Raw genomic sequence first — 21,920 nt, 5'->3', positions numbered from 1 at the left:
CTCTTACTCTGGCCTCATAGCTACTGTCTTTACTCTTACTCTGGCCTCATAGCTACTGTCTTAACTCTTACTCTGGCCTCATAGCTACTGTCTTAACTCTTACTCTGGCCTCATAGCTACTGTCTTACTGTCTTAACTCTTACTCTGGCCTCATAGCTACTGTCTTAACTCTTACTCTGGCCTCATAGCTACTGTCTTAACTCTTACTCTGGCCTAATGGTTAAGGTCTTGGACTCTTACTCTGGCCTCATAGCTACTGTGTTAACTCTTACTCTGGCCTCATAGCTACTGTCTTACCTCCTACTCTGGCCTAATAGCTACTGTCTTAACTCTTACTCTGGCCTCATAGCTACTGTCTTAACTCTTACTCTGGCCTCATAGCTACTGTCTTAACTCTTACTCTGGCCTCATAGCTACTGTCTTAACTCTTACTCTGGCCTAATGGTTAAGGTCTTGGACTCTTACTCTGGCCTCATAGCTACTGTCTTAACTCTTACTCTGGCCTCATAGCTACTGTCTTAACTCTTACTCTGATCTCATAGCTATTGTCTTAACTCTTACTCTGGCCTCAGAGCTACTGTCTTAACTCTTACTCTGGCCTAATGGTTAAGGTCTTGGACTCTTACTCTGGCCTAATAGCTACTTTCTTAACTCTTACTGTGGCCTCATAGCTACTGTCTTAACTCTTACTCTGGCCTAATAGCTACTGTCTTAACTCTTACTTTGGCCTAATAGCTACTGTCTTAACTCTTACTCTGGCCTAATGGTTAAGGTCTTGGACTCTTACTCTGGCCTCATAGCTACTGTCTTAACTCCTACTCTGGCCTCATAGCTACTGTCTTAACTCGTACTCTGGCCTAATGGTTAAGGTCTTGGACTCTTACTCTGGCCTCATAGTTACTATCTTAACTCTTACTCTGTCCTCATAGCTACTGTCTTAACTCTTACTCTGGCCTAATGGTTAAGGTCTTGGACTCTTACTCTGGCCTCATAGCTACTGTCTTAACTCTTACTCTGGCCTCATAGCTACTGTCTTAACTCTTACTCTGGCCTAATAGCTACTGTCTTAACTCTTACTCTGGCCTCATAGCTACTGTCTTAACTCTTAATCTGGCCTCATAGCTACTGTCTTAACACTTACTCTGGCCTCATAGCTACTGTCTTAACTCTTACTCTGACCTCATAGCTACTGTCTTAACTCTTACTCTGGCCTAATAGCTACTGTCTTAACTCTTACTCTGGCCTCGTAGCTACTGTCTTAACTAGGCCTGGGCGAAGCACTACGCTACGCTCGCGTAGTTTGCGAAGTTCGCGCTACTTCGCACTACGCGAACTGCACGTAGCACAGTGCGAACACGCGTAGCGTAGTGTTGCGTAGTGCTGCGGTCATTTTTTGCTTGCTCGCGGTCCTCAACGTCAAGTTGGCGACCGCGAGCAAGCAAAATGACATCCTGGCGAGACTTTTTCCTTGTTCGCGATCGCGAGCATGGAAAATAAACCTCCCGGCGAGATTCCCAACGCGAGAAGGTCAGGTTTCTCATTGCGAGGGGTCACGTATGCTCGCGACCGTTCGCGATGAGAAACTACCAGTTCGCGTTGAGAAAGCTGCAGCTCGAGGAAAAATCTACTCGAGCAGCAGAAAACTACAGCTCGCACTGTGCAAGATGCCATTTTCAATGATTGCACAGTGCCGGTTGCTTGTCTGCACTGTGCAAACATTGAAAACAACATCTTGCACAGTGCGAACATGTTACTTCGCAGTTCGCGAAGTGCTACGCGTAGCTCGCGTAGTGCAAACTTCACTTTGCGTAGCTTCGCGAAGTGCTACTTCGCGAACTACGCCCACCCTTAGTCTTAACTCTCACTCTGGCCTCATAGCTACTGTCTTAACTCTTACTCTGGCCTCATCACAACTGTCTTAACTCTTACTCTGGCCTAATGGTTAAGGTCTTGGACTCTTACTCTGGCCTCATAGCTACTGTCTTAACTCTTATTTTGGCCTCATAGCTACTGTGTTAACTCTTACTCTGGCCTCATAGCTACTGTCTTAACTCTTACTCTGGCCTCATAGCTACTGTCTTAACTCTTACTCTGGCCTAATAGCTACTGTCTTAACTCTTACTCTGGCCTAATGGTTAAGGTCTTGGACTCTTACTCTTGCCTCATAGCTACTGTCTTAACTCTTACTCTGGCCTCATAGCTACTGTCTTAACTCCTACTCTGGCCTCATAGCTACTGTCTTAACTCTTACTCTGGCCTAATGGTTAAGGTCTTGGACTCTTACTCTGGCCTCATAGTTACTGTCTTAACTCTTACTCTGGCCTCATAGCTACTGTCTTAACTCTTACTCTGGCCTAATGGTTAAGGTCTTGGACTCTTACTCTGGCCGCATAGCTACTGTCTTAACTCTTATTTTGGCCTCATAGCTACTGTGTTAACTCTTACTCTGGCCTCATAGCTACTGTCTTAACACTTACTCTGGCCTCATAGCTACTGTCTTAACTCTTACTCTGACCTCATAGCTACTGTCTTAACTCTTACTCTGGCCTAATAGCTACTGTCTTAACTCTTACTCTGGCCTCGTAGCTACTGTCTTAACTCTCACTCTGGCCTCATAGCTACTGTCTTAACTCTTACTCTGGCCTCATCACAACTGTCTTAACTCTTACTCTGGCCTAATGGTTAAGGTCTTGGACTCTTACTCTGGCCTCATAGCTACTGTCTTAACTCTTATTTTGGCCTCATAGCTACTGTGTTAACTCTTACTCTGGCCTCATAGCTACTGTCTTAACTCTTACTCTGGCCTCATAGCTACTGTCTTAACTCTTACTCTGGCCTAATAGCTACTGTCTTAACTCTTACTCTGGCCTAATGGTTAAGGTCTTGGACTCTTACTCTTGCCTCATAGCTACTGTCTTAACTCTTACTCTGGCCTCATAGCTACTGTCTTAACTCCTACTCTGGCCTCATAGCTACTGTCTTAACTCTTACTCTGGCCTAATGGTTAAGGTCTTGGACTCTTACTCTGGCCTCATAGTTACTGTCTTAACTCTTACTCTGGCCTCATAGCTACTGTCTTAACTCTTACTCTGGCCTAATGGTTAAGGTCTTGGACTCTTACTCTGGCCGCATAGCTACTGTCTTAACTCTTACTCTGGCCTCATAGCTACTGTCTTAACTCTTACTCTGTTATAATAGCTACTGTCTTAACTCTTACTCTGGCCTCATAGCTACTGTCTTAACTCTTACTCTGGCCTCATATCTACTGTCTTAACACTTACTCTGGCCTCATAGCTACTGTCTTAACTCTTACTCTGACCTCATAGCTACTGTCTTAACTCTTACTCTGGCCTAATAGCTACTGTCTTAACTCTTACTCTGGCCTCATAGCTACTGTCTTAACTCTTACTCTGGCCTCATAGCTACTGTCTTAACTCTTACTCTGGCCTCATAGCAACTGTCTTAACTCTTACTCTGGCCTAATGGTTAAGGTCTTGGACTCTTCTTCTGACCTAATAGCTACTGTCTTAACTCTTACTCTGGCCTAATGGTTAAGGTCTTGGACTCTTCTTCTAGCCTAATAGCTACTGTCTTAACTCTTACTCTGGCCTCATAGCTACTGTCTTAACTCTTACTCTGGCCTAATAGCTACTGTCTTAACTCTTACTCTGGCCTCATAGCTACTGTCTTAACACTTACTCTGGCCTAATGTTTAAGGTCTTGGACTCTTACTCTAGCCTCATAGCTACTGTCTTAACTCTTACTTTGGCATAATAGCTACTGTCTTAACTCTTACTCTGGCCTAATAGCTACTGTCTTAACTCTTACTCTGGCCTAATAGCTACTGTCTTAACTCTTACTCTGGCCTAATGGTTAAGGTCTTGGACTCTTACTCTGGCCTCATAGCTACTGTCTTAACTCTTACTCTGGCCTAATGGTTAAGGTCTTGGACTCTTACTCTGGCCTCATAGCTACTGTCCTAACTCTTACTCTGGCCTCATAGCTACTGTCTTAACTCCTACTCTGGCCTCATAGCTACTGTCTTAACTCTTACTCTGGCCTAATGGTTAAGGTCTTGGACTCTTACTCTGGCCTCATAGTTACTGTCTTAACTCTTACTCTGGCCTCATAGCTACTGTCTTAACTCTTACTCTGGCCTAATGGTTAAGGTCTTGGACACTTACTCTGGCCTCATAGCTACTGTCTTAACTCTTACTCTGGCCTCATAGCTACTGTCTTATCTCTTACTCTGGCCTCATAGCTACTGTCTTAACTCTTACTCTGGCCTAATGGTTAAGGTCTTGGACTCTTACTCTGGCCTCATAGCTACTGTCTTTACTCTTACTCTGGCCTCATAGCTACTGTCTTAACTCTTACTCTGGCCTCATAGCTACTGTCTTAACTCTTACTCTGGCCTCATAGCTACTGTCATAACTCTTACTCTGGCCTCATAGCTACTGTCTTAACTCTTGCTCTGGCCTAATGGTTAAGGTCTTGGACTCTTACTCTGGCCTCATAGCTACTGTCTTAACTCTTACTCTGGCCAAATGGTTAAGGTCTTGGACTCTTACTCTGGCCTCATAGCTACTGTCTTAACTCTTACTCTGGCCTCATAGCTACTGTCTTAACTCTTACTCTGGCCTCATAGCTACTGTCTTAACTCTTACTCTGGCCTCATAGCTACTGTCTTAACTCTTACTCTGGCCTCATAGCTACTGTCTTAACTCTTACTCTGGCCTAATGGTTAAGGTCTTGGACTCTTACTCTGGCCTCATAGCTACTGTCTTAACTCTTACTCTGGCCTCATAGCTACTGTCTTACCTCCTACTCTGGCCTAATAGCTACTGTCTTAACTCTTACTCTGGCCTCATAGCTACTGTCTTAACTCTTACTATGGCCTCATAGCTACTGTCTTAACTCTTACTCTGGCCTAATGGTTAAGGTCTTGGACTCTTACTCTGGCCTCATAGCTACTGTCTTAACTCTTACTCTGGCCTCATAGCTACTGTCTTAACTCTTACTCTGACCTCATAGCTATTGTCTTAACTCTTACTCTGGCCTCATAGCTACTGTCTTAACTCTTACTCTGGCCTCAGAGCTACTGTCTTAACTCTTACTCTGGCCTAATGGTTAAGGTCTTGGACTCTTACTCTGGCCTAATAGCTACTGTCTTAACTCTTACTTTGGCCTCATAGCTACTGTCTTAACTCTTACTCTGGCCTAATAGCTACTGTCTTAACTCTTACTTTGGCCTAATAGCTACTGTCTTAACTCTTACTCTGGCCTAATGGTTAAGGTCTTGGACTCTTATTCTGGCCTAATAGCTACTGTCTTAACTCTTACTCTAGCCTTATAGCTACTGTCTTAACTCTTACTCTGGCCTCATAGCTACTGTCTTAACTCTTACTCTGGCCTAAGTGTTAAGGTCTTGGACTCTGGCCTCATAGCTACTGTCTTAACTCTTACTCTGGCCTCATAGCTACTGTCTTAACTCTTACTCTGGCCTAATGGTTAAGGTCTTGGACTCTTCTTCTGACCTAATAGCTACTGTCTTAACTCTTACTCTGGCCTAATGGTTAAGGTCTTGGACTCTTCTTCTGGCCTAATAGCTACTGTCTTAACTCTTACTCTGGCCTCATAGCTACTATCTTAACTCTTACTCTGGCCTCATAGCTACTGTCTTAACTCTCACTCTGACCTCATAGCTACTGTCTTAACTCTTACTCTGGCCTAATAGCTACTGTCTTAACTCTTACTCTGGCCTCATAGCTACTGTCTTAACTCTTACTCTGGCCTAATGGTTAAGGTCTTGGACTCTTACTCTGGCCTCATAGCTACTGTCTTAACTCTTACTCTGGCCTAATAGCTACTGTCTTAACTCTTACTCTGGCCTCATAGCTACTGTCTTAACTCTTACACTGGCCTCATAGCTACTGTCTTAACTCTTACTCTGGCCTCATAGCTACTGTCTTAACTCTTACTCTGACCTCATAGCTACTGTCTTAACTCTTACTCTGGCCTAATAGCTACTGTCTTAACTCTTACTCTGGCCTCATAGCTACTGTCTTAACTCTTACTCTGGCCTCATAGCTACTGTCTTAACTCTTACTCTGGCCTAATGGTTAAGGTCTTGGACTCTTACTCTGGCCTCATAGCTACTGTCTTAACTCTTACTCTGGCCTCATAGCTACTGTCTTAACTCCTACTCTGGCCTCATAGCTACTGTCTTAACTCGTACTCTGGCCTAATGGTTAAGGTCTTGGACTCTTACTCTGGCCTCATAGTTACTGTCTTAACTCTTACTCTGTCCTCATAGCTACTGTCTTAACTCTTACTCTGGCCTAATGGTTAAGGTCTTGGACTCTTACTCTGGCCTCATAGCTACTGTCTTAACTCTTACTCTGGCCTCATAGCTACTGTCTTAACTCTTACTCTGGCCTAATAGCTACTGTCTTAACTCTTACTCTGGCCTCATAGCTACTGTCTTAACTCTTACTCTGGCCTCATAGCTACTGTCTTAACACTTACTCTGGCCTCATAGCTACTGTCTTAACTCTTACTCTGACCTCATAGCTACTGTCTTAACTCTTACTCTGGCCTAATAGCTACTGTCTTAACTCTTACTCTGGCCTCATAGCTACTGTCTTAACTCTCACTCTGGCCTCATAGCTACTGTCTTAACTCTTACTCTGGCCTCATCACAACTGTCTTAACTCTTACTCTGGCCTAATGGTTAAGGTCTTGGACTCTTACTCTGGCCTCATAGCTACTGTCTTAACTCTTATTTTGGCCTCATAGCTACTGTGTTAACTCTTACTCTGGCCTCATAGCTACTGTCTTAACTCTTACTCTGGCCTCATAGCTACTGTCTTAACTCTTACTCTGGCCTAATAGCTACTGTCTTAACTCTTACTCTGGCCTAATGGTTAAGGTCTTGGACTCTTACTCTGGCCTCATAGCTACTGTCTTAACTCTTACTCTGGCCTCATAGCTACTGTCTTAACTCCTACTCTGGCCTCATAGCTACTGTCTTAACTCTTACTCTGGCCTAATGGTTAAGGTCTTGGACTCTTACTCTGGCCTCATAGTTACTGTCTTAACTCTTACTCTGGCCTCATAGCTACTGTCTTAACTCTTACTCTGGCCTAATGGATAAGGTCTTGGACTCTTACTCTGGCCACATAGCTACTGTCTTAACTCTTACTCTGGCCTCATAGCTACTGTCTTAACTCTTACTCTGTTATAATAGCTACTGTCTTAACTCTTACTCTGGCCTCATAGCTACTGTCTTAACTCTTACTCTGGCCTCATATCTACTGTCTTAACACTTACTCTGGCCTCATAGCTACTGTCTTAACTCTTACTCTGACCTCATAGCTACTGTCTTAACACTTACTCTGGCCACATAGCTACTGTCTTAACTCTTACTCTGACCTCATAGCTACTGTCTTAACTCTTACTCTGGCCTAATAGCTACTGTCTTAACTCTTACTCTGGCCTCATAGCTACTGTCTTAACTCTCACTCTGGCCTCATAGCTACTGTCTTAACTCTTACTCTGGCCTCATCACAACTGTCTTAACTCTTACTCTGGCCTAATGGTTAAGGTCTTGGACTCTTACTCTGGCCTCATAGCTACTGTCTTAACTCTTATTTTGGCCTCATAGCTACTGTGTTAACTCTTACTCTGGCCTCATAGCTACTGTCTTAACTCTTACTCTGGCCTCATAGCTACTGTCTTAACTCTTACTCTGGCCTAATAGCTACTGTCTTAACTCTTACTCTGGCCTAATGGTTAAGGTCTTGGACTCTTACTCTGGCCTCATAGCTACTGTCTTAACTCTTACTCTGGCCTCATAGCTACTGTCTTAACTCCTACTCTGGCCTCATAGCTACTGTCTTAACTCTTACTCTGGCCTAATGGTTAAGGTCTTGGACTCTTACTCTGGCCTCATAGTTACTGTCTTAACTCTTACTCTGGCCTCATAGCTACTGTCTTAACTCTTACTCTGGCCTAATGGATAAGGTCTTGGACTCTTACTCTGGCCACATAGCTACTGTCTTAACTCTTACTCTGGCCTCATAGCTACTGTCTTAACTCTTACTCTGTTATAATAGCTACTGTCTTAACTCTTACTCTGGCCTCATAGCTACTGTCTTAACTCTTACTCTGGCCTCATATCTACTGTCTTAATACTTACTCTGGCCTCATAGCTACTGTCTTAACTCTTACTCTGACCTCATAGCTACTGTCTTAACTCTTACTCTGGCCTAATAGCTACTGTCTTAACTCTTACTCTGGCCTCATAGCTACTGTCTTAACTCTTACTCTGGCCTCATAGCTACTGTCTTAACTCTTACTCTGGCCTCATAGCTACTGTCTTAACTCTTACTCTGGCCTAATGGTTAAGGTCTTGGACTCTTCTTCTGACCTAATAGCTACTGTCTTAACTCTTACTCTGGCCTAATGGTTAAGGTCTTGGACTCTTCTTCTGGCCTAATAGCTACTGTCTTAACTCTTACTCTGGCCTCATAGCTACTGTCTTAACTCTTACTCTGGCCTAATAGCTACTGTCTTAACTCTTACTCTGGCCTCATAGCTACTGTCTTAACACTTACTCTGGCCTAATGTTTAAGGTCTTGGACTCTTACTCTAGCCTAATAGCTACTGTCTTAACTCTTACTCTGGCATAATAGCTACTGTCTTAACTCTTACTCTGGCCTAATAGCTACTGTCTTAACTCTTACTCTGGCCTAATAGCTACTGTCTTAACTCTTACTCTGGCCTAATGGTTAAGGTCTTGGACTCTTACTCTGGCCTCATAGCTACTGTCTTAACTCTTACTCTGACCTAATGGTTAAGGTCTTGGACTCTTACTCTGGCCTCATAGCTACTGTCCTAACTCTTACTCTGGCCTCATAGCTACTGTCTTAACTCCTACTCTGGCCTCATAGCTACTGTCTTACCTCTTACTCTGGCCTAATGGTTAAGGTCTTGGACTCTTACTCTGGCCTCATAGTTACTGTCTTAACTCTTACTCTGGCCTCATAGCTACTGTCTTAACTCTTACTCTGGCCTAATGGTTAAGGTCTTGGACTCTTACTCTGGCTGCATAGCTACTGTCTTAACTCTTACTCTGGCCTCATAGCTACTGTCTTAACTCTTACTCTGTTATAATAGCTACTGTCTTAACTCTTACTCTGGCCTCATAGCTACTGTCTTAACTCTTACTCTGGCCTCATAGCTACTGTCTTAACACTTACTCTGGCCTCATAGCTACTGTCTTAACTCTTACTCTGACCTCATAGCTACTGTCTTAACTCTTACTCTGGCCCAATAGCTACTGTCTTAACTCTTACTCTGGCCTCATAGCTACTGTCTTAACCCTTACTCTGGCCTCATAGCTACTGTCTTAACTCTTACTCTGGCCTCATAGCTTCTGTCTTAACTCTTACTCTGGCCTAATGGTTAAGGTCTTGGACTCTTCTTCTGACCTAATAGCTACTGTCTTAACTCTTACTCTGGCCTAATGGTTAAGGTCTTGGACTCTTCTTCTGGCCTAATAGCTACCTTCTTAACTCTTACTCTGGCCTCATAGCTACTGTCTTAACTCTTACTCTGGCCTAATAGCTACTGTCTTAACTCTTACTCTGGCCTCATAGCTACTGTCTTAACACTTACTCTGGCCTAATGGTTAAGGTCTTGGATTCTTACTCTGGCCTCATAGCTACTGTCTTAACTCTTACTCTGGCCTAATAGCTACTGTCTTAACTCTTACTCTGGCCCCATAGCTACTATCTTAACTCTTACTCTGGCCTCATAGCTACTGTCTTAACTCTTACTCTGGCCTCATAGCAACTGTCTTAACTCTTACTCTGGCCTAATAGCTACTGTCTTAACTCTTACTCTGGCCTTATAGCTACTGTCTTAACTCTTACTCTGGCCTAATGGTTAAGGTCTTGGACTCTTACTCTGGCCTCATAGCTACTGTCTCAACTCTTACTCTGGCCTAATAGCTACTGTCTTAACTCTTACTCTGGCCTCATAGCTACTGTCTTAACTCTTACACTGGCCTCATAGCTACTGTCTTAACTCTTACTCTGGCCTCATAGCTACTGTCTTAACTCTTACTCTGACCTCATAGCTACTGTCTTAACTCTTACTCTGGCCTCATAGCTACTGTCTTAACTCTTACACTGGCCTCATAGCTACTGTCTTAACTCTTACTCTGGCCTCATAGCTACTGTGTTAACTCTTACTCTGGCCTCATAGCTACTGTCTTAACTCTTACTCTGGCCTCATAGCTACTGCCTTAACTCTTACTCTGGCCTAATGGTTAAGGTCTTGGACTCTTACTCTGGCCTCATAGCTACTGTCTTAACTCTTACTCTGGCCTCATAGCTACTGTCTTAACTCCTACTCTGGCCTCATAGCTACTGTCTTAACTCGTACTCTGGCCTAATGGTTAAAGTCTTGGACTCTTACTCTGACCTCATAGCTACTGTCTTAACTCTTACTCTGGCCTAATAGCTACTGTCTTAACTCTTACTCTGGCCTCATAGCTACTGGCTTAACTCTTACACTGACCTCATAGCTACTGTCTTAACTCTTACTCTGGCCTCATAGCTACTGTCTTAACTCTTACTCTGGCCTCATAGCTACTGTCTTAACTCTTACTCTGGCCTCATAGCTACTGTCTTAACTCTTACTCTGGCCTAATGGTTAAGGTCTTGGACTCTTACTCTGGCCTCATAGCTACTGTCTTAACTCTTACTCTGGCCTCATAGCTACTGTCTTAACTCCTACTCTGGCCTCATAGCTACTGTCTTAACTCGTACTCTGGCCTAATGGTTAAGGTCTTGGACTCTTACTCTGGCCTCATAGTTACTGTCTTAACTCTTACTCTGTCCTCATAGCTACTGTCTTAACTCTTACTCTGGCCTAATGGTTAAGGTCTTGGACTCTTACTCTGGCCTCATAGCTACTGTCTTAACTCTTACTCTGGCCTCATAGCTACTGTCTTAACTCTTACTCTGGCCTAATAGCTACTGTCTTAACTCTTACTCTGGCCTCATAGCTACTGTCTTAACTCTTACTCTGGCCTCATAGCTACTGTCTTAACACTTACTCTGGCCTCATAGCTACTGTCTTAACTCTTACTCTGACCTCATAGCTACTGTCTTAACTCTTACTCTGGCCTAATAGCTACTGTCTTAACTCTTACTCTGGCCTCATAGCTACTGTCTTAACTCTTACTCTGGCCTCATAGCTACTGTCTTAACTCTTACTCTGGCCTCATCACAACTGTCTTAACTCTTACTCTGGCCTAATGGTTAAGGTCTTGGACTCTTACTCTGGCCTCATAGCTACTGTCTTAACTCTTATTTTGGCCTCATAGCTACTGTGTTAACTCTTACTCTGGCCTCATAGCTACTGTCTTAACTCTTACTCTGGCCTCATAGCTACTGTCTTAACTCTTACTCTGGCCTAATAGCTACTGTCTTAACTCTTACTCTGGCCTAATGGTTAAGGTCTTGGACTCTTACTCTGGCCTCATAGCTACTGTCTTAACTCTTACTCAGGCCTCATAGCTACTGTCTTAACTCCTACTCTGGCCTCATAGCTACTGTCTTAACTCTTACTCTGGCCTAATGGTTAAGGTCTTGGACTCTTACTCTGGCCTCATAGTTACTGTCTTAACTCTTACTCTGGCCTCATAGCTACTGTCCTAACTCTTACTCTGGCCTAATGGTTAAGGTCTTGGACTCTTACACTGGCCGCATAGCTATTGTCTTAACTCTTACTCTGGCCTCATAGCTACTGTCTTAACTCTTACTCTGTTATAATAGCTACTGTCTTAACTCTTACTCTGGCCTCATAGCTACTGTCTTAACTCTTACTCTGGCCTCATATCTACTGTCTTAACACTTACTCTGGCCTCATAGCTACTGTCTTAACTCTTACTCTGACCTCATAGCTACTGTCTTAACTCTTACTCTGGCCTAATAGCTACTGTCTTAACTCTTACTCTGGCCTCATAGCTACTGTCTTAACTCTTACTCTGGCCTCATAGCTACTGTCTTAACTCTTACTCTGGCCTAATGGTTAAGGTCTTGGACTCTTCTTCTGACCTAATAGCTACTGTCTTAACTCTTACTCTGGCCTAATGGTTAAGGTCTTGGACTCTTCTTCTGGCCTAATAGCTACTGTCTTAACTCTTACTCTGGCCTCATAGCTACTGTCTTAACTCTTACTCTGGCCTAATAGCTACTGTCTTAACTCTTACTCTGGCCTCATAGCTACTGTCTTAACACTTACTCTGGCCTAATGTTTAAGGTCTTGGACTCTTACTCTAGCCTCATAGCTACTGTCTTAACTCTTACTCTGGCATAATAGCTACTGTCTTAACTCTTACTCTGGCCTAATAGCTACTGTCTTAACTCTTACTCTGGCCTAATAGCTACTGTCTTAACTCTTACTCTGGCCTAATGGTTAAGGTCTTGGACTCTTACTCTGGCCTCATAGCTACTGTCTTAACTCTTACTCTGGCCTAATGGTTAAGGTCTTGGACTCTTACTCTGGCCTCATAGCTACTGTCCTAACTCTTACTCTGGCCTCATAGCTACTGTCTTAACTCCTACTCTGGCCTCATAGCTACTGTCTTAACTCTTACTCTGGCCTAATGGTTAAGGTCTTGGACTCTTACTCTGGCCTCATAGTTACTGTCTTAACTCTTACTCTGGCCTCATAGCTACTGTCTTAACTCTTACTCTGGCCTAATGGTTAATGTCTTGGACACTTACTCTGGCCTCATAGCTACTGTCTTAACTCTTACTCTGGCCTCATAGCTACTGTCTTATCTCTTACTCTGGCCTCATAGCTACTGTCTTAACTCTTACTCTGGCCTAATGGTTAAGGTCTTGGACTCTTACTCTGGCCTCATAGCTACTGTCTTTACTCTTACTCTGGCCTCATAGCTACTGTCTTAACTCTTACTCTGGCCTCATAGCTACTGTCTTACTGTCTTAACTCTTACTCTGGCCTCATAGCTACTGTCTTAACTCTTACTCTGGCCTCATAGCTACTGTCTTAACTCTTACTCTGGCCTAATGGTTAAGGTCTTGGACTCTTACTCTGGCCTCATAGCTACTGTCTTAACTCTTACTCTGGCCTCATAGCTACTGTCTTACCTCCTACTCTGGCCTCATAGCTACTGTCTTAACTCTTACTCTGGCCTCATAGCTACTGTCTTAACTCTTACTCTGGCCTAATGGTTAAGGTCTTGGACTCTTACTCTGGCCTCATAGCTACTGTCTTAACTCTTACTCTGGCCTCATAGCTACTGTCTTAACTCTTACTCTGATCTCATAGCTATTGTCTTAACTCTTACTCTGGCCTCAGAGCTACTGTCTTAACTCTTACTCTGGCCTAATGGTTAAGGTCTTGGACTCTTACTCTGGCCTAATAGCTACTGTCTAACTCTTACTGTGGCCTCATAGCTACTGTCTTAACTCTTACTCTGGCCTAATAGCTACTGTCTTAACTCTTACTTTGGCCTAATAGCTACTGTCTTAACTCTTACTCTGACCTAATGGTTAAGGTCTTGGACTCTTACTCTGGCCTAATAGCTACTGTCTTAACTCTTACTCTTGCCTCATAGCTACTGTCTTAACTCTTACTCTGGCCTAATGGTTAAGGTCTTGGACTCTGGCCTTATAGCTACTGTCTTAACTCTTACTCTGGCCTCATAGCTACTGTCTTAACTCTTACTCTGGCCTAATGGTTAAGGTCTTGGACTCTTCTTCTGACCTAATAGCTACTGTCTTAACTCTTACTCTGGCCTAATGGTTAAGGTCTTGGACTCTTCTTCTGGCCTTGTAGCTACTGTCTTAACTCTTACTCTGGCCTCATAGCTACTGTCTTAACTCTTACTCTGGCCTAATAGCTACTGTCTTAACTCTTACTCTGGCCTCATAGCTACTGTCTTAACACTTACTCTGGCCTAATGGTTAAGGTCTTGGACTCTTACTCTGGCCTCATAGCTACTGTCTTAACTCTTACTCTGGCCTAATAGCTACTGTCTTAACTCTTACTCTGGCCTCATAGCTACTATCTTAACTCTTACTCTGGCCTCATAGCTACTGTCTTAACTCTTACTCTGGCCTCATAGCTACTGTCTTAAGTCTTACTCTGGCCTCATAGCTACTGTCTTAACTCTTACTCTGGCATAATAGCTACTGTCTTAACTCTTACTCTGGCCTCATAGCTACTGTCTTAACTTTTACTCTGGCCTAATGGTTAAGGTCTTGGACTCTTACTCTGGCCTCATAGCTACTGTCTTAACTCTTACTCTGGCCTAATAGCTACTGTCTTAACTCTTACTCTGGCCTCATAGCTACTGTCTTAACTCTTACACTGGCCTCATAGCTACTGTCTTAACTCTTACTCTGGCCTCATAGCTACTGTCTTAACTCTTACTCTGACCTCATAGCTACTGTCTTAACTTTTACTCTGGCCTAATAGCTACTGTCTTAACTTTTACTCTGGCCTCATAGCTACTGTCTTAACTCTTACTCTGGCCTCATAGCTACTGTCTTAACTCTTACTCTGGCCTAATGGTTAAGGTCTTGGACTCTTACTCTGGCCTCATAGCTACTGTCTTAACTCTTACTCTGGCCTCATAGCTACTGTCTTAACTCCTACTCTGGCCTCATAGCTACTGTCTTAACTCGTACTCTGGCCTAATGGTTAAGGTCTTGGACTCTTACTCTGGCTTCATAGTTACTGTCCTAACTCTTACTCTGGCCTCATAGCTACTGTCTTAACTCTTACTCTGGCCTAATGGTTAAGGTCTTGGACTCTTACTCTGGCCTCATAGCTACTGTCTTAACTCTTACTCTGGCCTCATAGCTACTGTATTAACTCTTACTCTGGCCTAATAGCTACTGTCTTAACTCTTACTCTGGCCTCATAGCTACTGTCTTAACTCTTACTCTGGCCTCATAGCTACTGTCTTAACTCTTACTCTGACCTCATAGCTACTGTCTTAACTCTTACTCTGGCCTAATAGCTACTGTCTTAACTCTTACTCTGGCCTCATAGCTACTGTCTTAACTCTTACTCTGGCCTCATAGCTACTGTCTTAACTCTTACTCTGGCCTCATCACAACTGTCTTAACTCTTACTCTGGCCTAATGGTTAAGGTCTTGGACTCTTACTCTGGCCTCATAGCTACTGTCTTAACTCTTATTTTGGCCTCATAGCTACTGTGTTAACTCTTACTCTGGCCTCATAGCTACTGTCTTATCTCTTACTCTGGACTCATAGCTACTGTCTTAACTCTTACTCTGGCCTAATAGCTACTGTCTTAACTCTTACTCTGGCCTAATGGTTAAGGTCTTGGACTCTTACTCTGGCCTCATAGCTACTGTCTTAACTCTTACTCTGGCCTCATAGCTACTGTCTTAACTCCTACTCTGGCCTCATAGCTACTGTCTTAACTCTTACTCTGGCCTAATGGTTAAGGTCTTGGACTCTTACTCTGGCCTCATAGCTACTGTCTTAAGTCTTACTCTGGCCTCATAGCTACTGTCTTAACTCTTACTCTGGCATAATAGCTACTGTCTTAACTCTTACTCTGGCCTCATAGCTACTGTCTTAACTTTTACTCTGGCCTAATGGTTAAGGTCTTGGACTCTTACTCTGGCCTCATAGCTACTGTCTTAACTCTTACTCTGGCCTAATAGCTACTGTCTTAACTCTTACTCTGGCCTCATAGCTACTGTCTTAACTCTTACACTGGCCTCATAGCTACTGTCTTAACTCTTACTCTGGCCTCATAGCTACTGTCTTAACTCTTACTCTGACCTCATAGCTACTGTCTTAACTTTTACTCTGGCCTAATAGCTACTGTCTTAACTTTTACTCTGGCCTCATAGCTACTGTCTTAACTCTTACTCTGGCCTCATAGCTACTGTCTTAACTCTTACTCTGGCCTAATGGTTAAGGTCTTGGACTCTTAATCTGGCCTCATAGCTACTGTCTTAACTCTTACTCTGGCCTCATAGCTACTGTCTTAACTCCTACTCTGGCCTCATAGCTACTGTCTTAACTCGTACTCTGGCCTAATGGTTAAGGTATTGGACTCTTACTCTGGCCTCATAGTTACTGTCCTAACTCTTACTCTGGCCTCATAGCTACTGTCTTAACTCTTACTCTGGCCTAATGGTTAAGGTCTTGGACTCTTACTCTGGCCTCATAGCTACTGTCTTAACTCTTACTCTGGCCTCATAGCTACTGTATTAACTCTTACACTGGCCTAATAGCTACTGTCTTAACTCTTACTCTGGCCTCATAGCTACTGTCTTAACTCTTACTCTGGCCTCATAGCTACTGTCTTAACACTTACTCTGGCCTCATAGCTACTGTCTTAACTCTTACTCTGACCTCATAGCTACTGTCTTAACTCTTACTCTGGCCTAATAGCTACTGTCTTAACTCTTACTCTGGCCTCATAGCTACTGTCTTAACTCTTACTCTGGCCTCATAGCTACTGTCTTAACTCTTACTCTGGCCTCATCACAACTGTCTTAACTCTTACTCTGGCCTAATGGTTAAGGTCTTGGACTCTTACTCTGGCCTCATAGCTACTGTCTTAACTCTTATTTTGGCCTCATAGCTACTGTGTTAACTCTTACTCTGGCCTCATAGCTACTGTCTTAACTCTTACTCTGGACTCATAGCTACTGTCTTAACTCTTACTCTGGCCTAATAGCTACTGTCTTAACTCTTACTCTGGCCTAATGGTTAAGGTCTTGGACTCTTACTCTGGCCTCATAGCTACTGTCTTAACTCTTACTCTGGCCTCATAGCTACTGTCTTAACTCCTACTCTGGCCTCATAGCTACTGTCTTAACTCTTACTCTGGCCTAATGGTTAAGGTCTTGGACTCTTACTCTGGCCTCATAGTTACTGTCTTAACTCTTACTCTGGCCTCATAGCTACTGTCTTAACTCTTACTCTGGCCTAATGGTTAAGGTCTTGGACTCTTACTCTGGCCGCATAGCTACTGTCTTAACTCTTACTCTGGCCTCATAGCTACTGTCTTAACTCTTACTCTGTTATAATAGCTACTGTCTTAACTCTTACTCTGGCCTCATAGCTACTGTCTTAACTCTTACTCCGGCCTCATAGCTACTGTCTTAACACTTACTCTGGCCTCATAGCTACTGTCTTAACTCTTACTCTGACCTCATAGCTACTGTCTTAACTCTTACTCTGGCCCAATAGCTACTGTCTTAACTCTTACTCTGGCCTCATAGCTACTGTCTTAACTCTTACTCTGGCCTCATAGCTACTGTCTTAACTCTTACTCTGGCCTCATAGCTACTGTCTTAACTCTTACTCTGGCCTAATGGTTAAGGTCTTGGACTCTTCTTCTGACCTAATAGCTACTGTCTTAACTCTTACTCTGGCCTAATGGTTAAGGTCTTGGACTCTTCTTTTTGCCTAATAGCTACCTTCTTAACTCTTACTCTGGCCTCATAGCTACTGTCTTAACTCTTACTCTGGCCTAATAGCTACTGTCTTAACTCTTACTCTGGCCTCATAGCTACTGTCTTAACACTTACTCTGGCCTAATGGTTAAGGTCTTGGACTCTTACTCTGGCCTCATAGCTACTGTCTTAACTCTTACTCTGGCCTAATAGCTACTGTCTTAACTCTTACTCTGGCCCCATAGCTACTATCTTAACTCTTACTCTGGCCTCATAGCTACTGTCTTAACTCTTACTCTGGCCTCATAGCAACTGTCTTAACTCTTACTCTGGCCTAATAGCTACTGTCTTAACTCTTACTCTGGCCTCATAGCTACTGGCTTAACTCTTACTCTGGCCTAATGGTTAAGGTCTTGGACTCTTACTCTGGCCTCATAGCTACTGTCTTAACTCTTACTCTGGCCTAATAGCTACTGTCTTAACTCTTACTCTGGCCTCATAGCTACTGTCTTAACTCTTACACTGGCCTCATAGCTACTGTCTTAACTCTTACTCTGGCCTCATAGCTACTGTCTTAACTCTTACTCTGACCTCATAGCTACTGTCTTAACTCTTACGCTGGCCTAATAGCTACTGTCTTAACTCTTACTCTGGCCTCATAGCTACTGTCTTAACTCTTACTCTGGCCTCATAGCTACTGTCTTAACTCTTACTCTGGCCTAATGGTTAAGGTCTTGGACTCTTACTCTGGCCTCATAGCTACTGTCTTAACTCTTACTCTGGCCTCATAGCTACTGTCTTAACTCCTACTCTGGCCTCATAGCTACTGTCTTAACTCGTACTCTGGCCTAATGGTTAAGGTCTTGGACTCTTACTCTGGCCTCATAGTTACTGTCTTAACTCTTACTCTGGCCTCATAGCTACTGTCTTAACTCTTACTCTGGCCTAATGGTTAAGGTCTTGGACTCTTACTCTGGCCTCATAGCTACTGTCTTAACTCTTACTCTGGCCTAATAGCTACTGTCTTAACTCTTACTCTGGCCTCATAGCTACTGTCTTAACTCTTACTCTGGCCTCATAGCTACTATCTTAACACTTACTCTGGCCTCATAGCTACTGTCTTAACTCTTACTCTGACCTCATAGCTACTGTCTTAACACTTACTCTGGCCTAATAGCTACTGTCTTAACTTTTACTCTGGCCTCATAGCTACTGTCTTAACTCTTACTCTGGCCTCATAGCTACTATCTTAACTCTTACTCTGGCCTCATCACAACTGTCTTAACTCTTACTCTGGCCTAATGGTTAAGGTCTTGGACTCTTACTCTGGCCTCATAGCTACTGTCTTAACTCTTATTTTGGCCTCATAGCTACTGTGTTAACTCTTACTCTGGCCTCATAGCTACTGTCTTAACTCTTACTCTGGCCTCATAGCTACTGTCTTAACTCTTACTCTGGCCTAATAGCTACTGTATTAACTCTTACTCTGGCCTAATGGTTAAGGTCTTGGACTCTTACTCTGGCCTCATAGCTACTGTCTTAACTCTTACTCTGGCCTCATAGCTACTGTCTTAACTCCTACTCTGGCCTCACAGCTACTGTCTTAACTCTTACTCTGGCCTAATGGTTAAGGTCTTGGACTCTTACTCTGGCCTCATAGTTACTGTCTTAACTCTTACTCTGGCCTCATAGCTACTGTCTTAACTCTTACTCTGGCCTAATGGTTAAGGTCTTGGAATCTTACTCTGGCCGCATAGCTACTGTCTTAACTCTTACTCTGGCCTCATAGCTACTGTCTTAACTCTTACTCTGTTATAATAGCTACTGTCTTAACTCTTACTCTGGCCTCATAGCTACTGTCTTAACACTTACTCTGGCCTCATAGCTACTGTCTTAACTCTTACTCTGACCTCATAGCTACTGTCTTAACTCTTACTCTGGCCTAATAGCTACTGTCTTAACTCTTACTCTGGCCTCATAGCTACTGTCTTAACTCCTACTCTGGCCTCATAGCTACTGTCTTAACTCTTACTCTGGCCTCATCGCAACTGTCTTAACTCTTACTCTGGCCTAATGGTTAAGGTCTTGGACTCTTACTCTGGCCTCATAGCTACTGTCTTAACTCTTATTTTGGCCTCATAGCTACTGTGTTAACTCTTACTCTTGCCTCATAGCTACTGTCTTAACTCTTACTCTGGCCTCATAGCTACTGTCTTAACTCTTACTCTGGCCTAATAGCTACTGTCTTAACTCTTACTCTGGCCTAATAGCTACTGTCTTAACTCTTACTCTGGCCTCATAGCTACTGTCTTAACTCTTACTCTGGCCTAATGGTTAAAGTCTTGGACTCTTACTCTGGCCTAATAGCTACTGTCTTAACTCTTACTCTGGCCTAATAGCTACTGTTGTAACTCTTACTCTGGCCTCATAGCTACTGTCTTAACTCTTACTCTGGCCTAATGGTTAAGGTCTTGGACTCTTACTCTGGCCTCATAGCTACTGTCTTAACTCTTACTCTGGCCTCATAGCTACTGTCTTAACTCGTACTCTGGCCTAATGGTTAAGGTCTTAGACTCTTACACTTGCCTAATAGCTACTGTCTTAACTCTTACTCTGGCCTCATAGCTACTGTCTTAACTCTTACTCTGGCCTCATAGCTACTGTCTTAACTCTTACTCTGGCCTAATGGTTAAGGTCTTGGACTCCTACTCTGGCCTCATAGCTACTGTCTTAACTCTTACTCTGGCCTAATAGCTACTGTCTTAACTCTTACTCTGGCCTCATAGCTACTGTCTTAACTCTTACTCTGGCCTCATAGCTACTGTCTTAACTCTTACTCTGGCCTAATGGTTAAGGTCTTGGACTCTTACTCTGGCCTCATAGCTACTGTCTTAACTCTTACTCTGGCCTAATAGCTACTGTCTTAACTCTTACTCTGGCCTCATAGCTACTGTCTTAACTCTTAATTTGGCCTCATAGCTACTGTGTTAACTCTTACTCTGGCCTCATAGCTACTGTCTTAACTCTTACTCTGGCCTCATAGCTACTGTCTTAACTCTTACTCTGGCCTAATAGCTACTGTCTTAACTCTTACTCTGGCCTAATAGCTACTGTCTTAACTCTTACTCTGGCCTCATAGCTACTGTCTTAACTCTTACTCTGGCCTCATAGCTACTGTCTTAACTCTTACTCTGGCCTAATGGTTAAAGTCTTGGACTCTTACTCTGGCCTAATAGCTACTGTCTTAACTCTTACTCTGGCCTAATAGCTACTGTTGTAACTCTTACTCTGGCCTCATAGTTACTGTCTTAACTCTTACTCTGGCCTCATAGCTACTGTCTTAACTCTTACTCTCGCCTCATAGCTACTGTCTTAACTCTTACTCTGGCCTCATAGCTACTGTCTTAACTCTTACTCTGGCCTAATGGTTAAGGTCTTGGACTCTTACTCTGGCCTCATAGCTACTGTCTTAACTCTTACTCTGGCCTCATAGCTACTGTCTTACCTCCTACTCTGGCCTAATAGCTACTGTCTTAACTCTTACTCTGGCCTCATAGCTACTGTCTTAACTCTTACTCTGGCCTCATAGCTACTGTCTTAACACTTACTCTGGCCTCATAGCTACTGTCTTAACTCTTACTCTGACCTCATAGCTACTGTCTTAACTCTTACTCTGGCCTAATAGCTACTGTCTTAACTCTTACTCTGGCCTCATAGCTACTGTCTTAACTCCTACTCTGGCCTCATAGCTACTGTCTTAACTCTTACTCTGGCCTCATCGCAACTGTCTTAACTCTTACTCTGGCCTAATGGTTAAGGTCTTGGACTCTTACTCTGGCCTCATAGCTACTGTCTTAACTCTTATTTTGGCCTCATAGCTACTGTGTTAACTCTTACTCTTGCCTCATAGCTACTGTCTTAACTCTTACTCTGGCCTCATAGCTACTGTCTTAACTCTTACTCTGGCCTAATAGCTACTGTCTTAACTCTTACTCTGGCCTAATAGCTACTGTCTTAACTCTTACTCTGGCCTCATAGCTACTGTCTTAACTCTTACTCTGGCCTAATGGTTAAAGTCTTGGACTCTTACTCTGGCCTAATAGCTACTGTCTTAACTCTTACTCTGGCCTAATAGCTACTGTTGTAACTCTTACTCTGGCCTCATAGCTACTGTCTTAACTCTTACTCTGGCCTAATGGTTAAGGTCTTGGACTCTTACTCTGGCCTCATAGCTACTGTCTTAACTCTTACTCTGGCCTCATAGCTACTGTCTTAACTCGTACTCTGGCCTAATGGTTAAGGTCTTAGACTCTTACACTTGCCTAATAGCTACTGTCTTAACTCTTACTCTGGCCTCATAGCTACTGTCTTAACTCTTACTCTGGCCTCATAGCTACTGTCTTAACTCTTACTCTGGCCTAATGG

This window comes from Triturus cristatus, chromosome 10 (assembly GCF_964204655.1).
Source record: "Triturus cristatus chromosome 10, aTriCri1.1, whole genome shotgun sequence".
Classification (NCBI taxonomy): Eukaryota; Metazoa; Chordata; class Amphibia; order Caudata; family Salamandridae; genus Triturus; species Triturus cristatus.
Note: the sequence above shows the minus strand (reverse complement) of the source record.